Source organism: Myotis brandtii, unplaced genomic scaffold (assembly GCF_000412655.1).
Source record: "Myotis brandtii unplaced genomic scaffold, ASM41265v1 scaffold21, whole genome shotgun sequence".
Taxonomy (NCBI): Eukaryota; Metazoa; Chordata; class Mammalia; order Chiroptera; family Vespertilionidae; genus Myotis; species Myotis brandtii.
This window is the reverse complement of record NW_005357846.1, coordinates 1215052-1221182: the sequence shown is the minus strand read 5'-3', so window position 1 is coordinate 1221182 and position 6131 is coordinate 1215052. Positions and strand designations below refer to the sequence as shown.

General features: G+C 40.9%; 1 pseudogene; it reads right to left on the bottom strand.

The window, feature by feature from the left end:
• Nucleotides 1–399: 399 nt before the first annotated feature.
• On the bottom strand, nt 400–2382 carry LOC106726003 (annotated as a pseudogene).
• Between the last annotated feature and the right edge of the window lie 3749 nt (nt 2383–6131).

The following is a 6131-nucleotide window of genomic DNA, read 5'->3' as shown; positions in this document are numbered from 1 at the left end:
GAGCTGGGGTGGGTCTGGAAATGGAAACCCCTCCCTCCCCCCCCCAAAATGCTAATCCACTTTAGTCATTTTTTAAAAAATATATTTTTATTGATTTCAGAGAGAGGAAGGGAGAGGAAGAGAGAGAAAAACATCAATGATGAGAATCATTGATTGTCTGCCTCCTGCATAACCCTATTGGGGATTTAGCCTGAAGCCTGGGTATGTGCCCTGACCAGGAATTGAACCCTGACCTCCTGGTTATGAGTGGATGCCCAACCACTGAGCCACACTGGCGGAGCCCCTTTGGGTCATTTAGAAGGCAGTTTAAACAACTAAAAGGTGGCAGAGGGAAAGAAATGACGGCAGTGTCCAAGCTAAAGGGAAAGGCTGGGTTAGGGTGTACCTGGCTGTGGTCTTTCAAGTCACAGAGGAGAGTGACCTGGGCTCTTTGCAGCATGGGGACTGGGCCTGTAAGCAGCCCCTCAGCTCTGCGTCGAAAAGGAAGCACCTGACAAAGGTCAGCCACACGGAGGCCATCAGGTAGGCCTGGGGGGCAGTGCTGGGCCTCACCAACACCCGAAAGCAACTGCCCTCCACGTACAGCCCCCAGGGCAGCAAGAAGAGCAGAATGATGACATAGAAATCATCTTGCACAGCCTCGTCTCCGTCGTTAACTCTTTGAGCACGATTAGGCGGCCAGGTGCCCAGGAGCGAGGGTGCTGGAGGGCTAAGTCCGAAGCCAGCCATCCAGTTGGCTGTGGGAAGTCCCGTCCTGGCTGACCTCGGGCACGAGGTGCACCAGCCTCATCTTGCGGTGGTCGTGGCTGTAGAAGACCAGGTGGAGGTAGAGAGGTGCATGGCGCCCACCACCGTGGCTAGCAACAGCAGCAGCATGACGCTGAGTGCTCCGGTGAGCCAAGGCACAAGGCGCATCCTCATTGTCATTAGGGCTGCCCCAGAGAGAAGACCAGAAGGCCGAGGCCAGGGCCAGCGCCTGGGCCCATGGGGTGCACAGCAGCATGGAGAGGGCACAGGGCCAGCCGGCCAGGCCCTTGGCATAGAAGCAGTGATGCGGCAGGCCAGGTAGCAGGTGACGCTCACTTGAGGGAGCAGCAGGAAGGCAGAGTGGAAGCAGCTTTGTGGTAGCAGTAAGTATTGAATCAGGCAGTGTAACCCTTTAAAATATATATTGATTTTAGAGAGAGAGGAAAGGGGAGGGGAGAGAGAGATAAAGAGACATCCACTTGTTGTTCCACTTATTTATGCATTCATTGGTTGATTATTTTTAAAAATATATTTTTTATTGATTTCAGAAAGGAAAGAAGAGGAAGAGAGAGATAGGAACATGAATGATGAAAGAAAATTATTGATGGACTGCCTCCTGCACACCCCCCACTGACAATTGAGCCCACAACTCGGGCATGTGCCCTGACTGGGAATCAAACCATGACCTTCTGGTTCATAGGTTTATGCTCAAACACCGAGCCACACAGGCCAGCTCATTGGTTGATCTTGATTTTGACCTGACCGTATATGGAATCTGCAACCTTGGCATATCCAATGATGCTCTAACCAACTGAGCTACACATCCAGGGCATGTAATCCTTTTTTTTTTATCATTGTTTTGACTATTTTTGCATTAATTTTAGATATTTTTTTCATTTCTAATGTAGTCATTTTAAGCAACACATATTTCTCTAAGGAAATATTACATTTTATCTGTATCCCACACATTTTTATTTGTGTTTTTATTTTCTAATTATTTTTTATTATTTCTAATGTATTCGGGACAGGTTTTGTATTATTTAAATCTATTTAAGTTCCTTGACCTTTTTTTTGAAGTCTATGATCTACTTAAAGAATGTTCTATGTTAACTAAAGAGAATGTGTGTTCTCCTGTTCTTTGGTAAAGTATATTATATAGACCTATTAGTTGCAATAGGTTTGATTGACAGTACTTTTCAAGCCAAGTTTATCTTTACTGATTTCTTTTTTTTGGCTACTTATGTTATCAATTATTGAAATAAGAGTATTGAATTCTGAAACTATAATTGTGGATATGTCTATTTCTTCTTTCAGGTCTAGGAACCTTTAAAATAATGCTACTGCTTCAGACCTGGGTGAGAAGTTTCACAAAACAAACTGCACTTTGAATCTCTGGGTCTAACAAAGATCACATATCAAAGCTTCATGACCAAAATATTATGTAGCTTATCTCCCTCCCTAAGGTCCTCCCTTGGTTTTATTATTAGTGACAATATTGTAAAAACAGTGTGAAATGGCCAATTCACACATGTGCCACGTTTTGCACACCGCCTGATCCTGCTGGAACATGATTTCCCCAAGAATGATGACAGTAATAAACATCTTCTGGCAGAGGCTTGCAAAATCTGCACCCATTTTAGTCACTCAATAATAGCCCATAAAATTCTCTGAGAACTGCAGGAGAAAAGCAATGTACGTAGGTCTGCATAAATTAAAACTAGCAATGCCAGCTCACTAGAACTCGACTTCTCACAACTGTGGAGCAATTAAAAAATAAACAAACCCCTGACATGTGGGTGCGGCCAACAGCCATCAGAGAAGGTGTTCTCTGTTGGAGATCAAACCATTACCCAGCACTTTCTTTGTGTAGATACCCTCTTTGGTCTGTGAAAATAATCAGCATAATTTACATAATCCTTCCTGAGGTTTCTCTTACAAAAGCAGTGCCAATCTGAATGAGGGAGGGGGGAAATGTTCATCTTGATTTCCCTTTACATTAAAGATCACTGTTCTGTAGGAAGTGCAAGGCCATTCCTAATTTCCTTGTTTATGTCAAGGTTTCAAGTTTGAGCTCTGTCATTTTTATGAGTGAACAATTCAGAAAAGCCCTTTATTTTATCAAGGTACAAAGAAATAAAGTAATCTGACATACCAAAAAAATACCTTCATAGAATCAAAAAATATTAATTCATAAAGTATATGTAACAATATTTCAGAATAACTTTTTACAGTCCTATTCACTGTGAGTAGGACTTTTTAGAGTATTTGGAATGAAAAACATGATCAGGTTTATGATCAGCTTTCCTTATCTGTATTAGCAATTGAAATCCTTGTCCCATAGTTATTTGGAAATTTCTTAGGTAGAAATCAGTGGGTACCACAGTTTTCTCTGTGCTCTAGCATAATATACAGTAGTTCATACAGTGTGACTGTATTAATGTTCCCCTCAAATAGCAAAACTACAATTGAGGAAATTGAACCCTGACCCAGAGATGAGTTTAATTGGCTTTAGTGTTATCCCAACTCACTTACTAGAGATTGCTCTAGTAAAGTGCATGACCAATTCTGGCCAATAAGCCATGCAGTGAGGTTTATGAGAGGCCCTTAAAAACATTCTTTCTTTCTTGTCCTTTAGAGTGAATAGAAAAGCCTTTCTATCCCCTCCTCCCCATCTCCTGGTTGTAAATGAAGAAACATGTAGCCCCTATTTCTTTTGACATCTGTCTTAAGTCTTAGAGAAATGAGAGTTAGGATGAAGCTAGTGAGAAGGCAACTGAGTGTCTGGATCAACCAACACAGAACCTGCCCACCTGATTTCCTCTTTTTGGAGCTAGCAAATGACCTATTCTTTGAATGTCTTTGTTTCCGATTTTGTTACTTGTGAGAGACAGTGCAACAGATTCAAGAACTTTACAAATTTTCTTTCCAATAAGGCTAGTACCTTGTGGGGTGGAAGGATGCAGGTGTTCAGACAGTAAGCAAATGGGCCAAAATAACACTTATGCCAAAAAAGCAGGCCCTTTGGACAGTCAGAGAATTATGAAGTAGGAAAGATAGAATCTTCTCCTCAGAGAGCTGGCTACACTTGGTAAGAGTTCCAGCTCTGTCACCTGTGAGAATCCTAGGTCTTCGCCAAACATTTCTGCAGTTTTCTTGGTGTTTACTTCCTCCAAAATTTTGTTCCTGTATTCTTCCTGATTCTGCAGGTGCCATTATCAATCACAGCCCATCCACTTCTCGGTGTACACGTACATGCAGTCACACACACACACACACACACACACACACACACACACACACACACACACAACTTCACAGAGTGCCTGGCTGGTGTTGCTCAGTGGTTGAGTGTTGACTCATCAGACAAGAGGTCACTGGTTGGATTCCCAGTCAGGGCACATGCCTGAGTTTTGGGCTTGATCCCCAGGGGTCATGCAGGAGACAGCCAATAGATGTTTCTCTCTCAAAGATGTTTTTATCTCTCTATCCCAGTGATGGCGAACCTATGACACGCGTGTCAGAGGTGACAAGCGAACTCATTTTTTTAGTTGATTTTTCTTTGTTAAATGGCATTTAAGTATATAAAATAAATATCAAAAATATAAGTCTTTGTGTTACTATGGTTGCAAATATCAAAAAATTTCTATATGTGACACGGCACCAAAGTTAGGCTTTTTCAAAATGCTGACACGCCGAGCTCAAAAGGTTCGCCATCACTGCTCTATTCCTCTCTAAAAATCATCAAAAACATTTTTTTAAAAATCGCAGAGCATTCTATAATGCTAATTTCCTGGATTATTTTGGGGGAATCACAGAAAGGGAACATGAATTCTCCCCTGTATAAATAGTTATACACACCATTCCATTTCTTCTCTTACCTCTCTTACCTTTCTGCTCCCAAAGACACACCCATGAGTTTTCCCAACAAACAGATAATCTCCCACCAGGATTCCTCTTCCAACTGCAAAAATAAAATGTTTTCACATTAAGCAGTTGTCCTTATCTTTTCCACTTTGTCAGAAATTTGGCTTAGGATTTCGAGATATACTTAGGATACTAGATGTTTCTCTCTCAAAGATGTTTCTATCTCTCTATCCCTCTCTAAAAAATCATCAAAAACATTTTTTTAAAAATCACAGAACATTCTATAATGCTAATTTCCTAGATTATTTGGGGGGAATCACAGAAAGGGAACATGAATTCTCCCTTGTAAAAATAGTTATACACAACATTCCATTTCTTCTCTTACCTCTCTTACCTTTCTGCTCCCAAAGACACACCCATGAGTTTTCCCAACAAACAGATAATCTCCCACCAGGATTCCTCTTCCAGCTGCAAAAATAAATGTTTTCACATTAAGCAGTTGTCCTTATCTTTTCCACTTTGTCAGAAATTTGGCTTAGGATTTCGAGATATACTTAGGATACTAGACCTACAAAATAGTACTCCCAACTATGACCAGAAGCTTCTTTTTGAATCATTACAGCTCTGAACTTTGAATGGAGCTTAGGTTCTAGCCAGCCTTTGTCAAATAGGAAACAGCAGGGCCTTTACACATGAGTAAGGCCATGATCTGGGACAGAAGACAGGTACAAATGAATGGTTTTAGGAGCAGAAGGATCTTCCGGTCAGAAATAGAGAACAAGCATTAAGCTGTAAATCACAGGAGAGGGCATAGTTCTTGTGTTAAGTGCCTTCTTGTTATAGACAGATTCCTGGTAGATGGCAGGATTTCAGCATTAGTGCTTGGTCCAGAGAAAGAAGAACTCTGGAAAAAAATCTCACAATGTCAATAGATACTTGCTATTAGATGCTTTCTGCTGCAAAACAAAAATGCTTCAATTTCTCTTCCAATGTAATTCACTTCTGTTGTAGATATCAAATATTTCAAAGCAAACAAACAACAAACAAACAGTTAAGACTGTTACTGGTAATTCACCACTTATGGGTCTTACTTTTCTTTCTTTCTCTTTTTTATGCTTTCATTTTTTTTGGTTGCCTTTAAAAAAAATTAAGTTCTTTATTGTTTAATGTATTAAATAAGTCTCTTTTTCCCCTCATTGCCCTCTCCCTGGCCGCCCCAACACCCAGCACATGCCCCCACCCCAGTCTGTTTCCTTTGGTTCTGTTTTTGTTCCTCAGTTTATGTTGTTCATTATATTCCACAAATGAGTGAGATCATGTGATATTTATCTTTCTCTGACTGGCTTATTTCGCTTAACATAATGCTCTCCAGTTCCATCCATGCTGTTGCAATGGTAAGAATTACTTCTTTTTTACCACAGCAGAGTATTCCATTGTGTAGATGTACCACAGTTTTCTAATCCACTCATCTGCTGATGGGCACTTAGGCTGTTTCCAAATATTAGCTATGGTGAATTGTG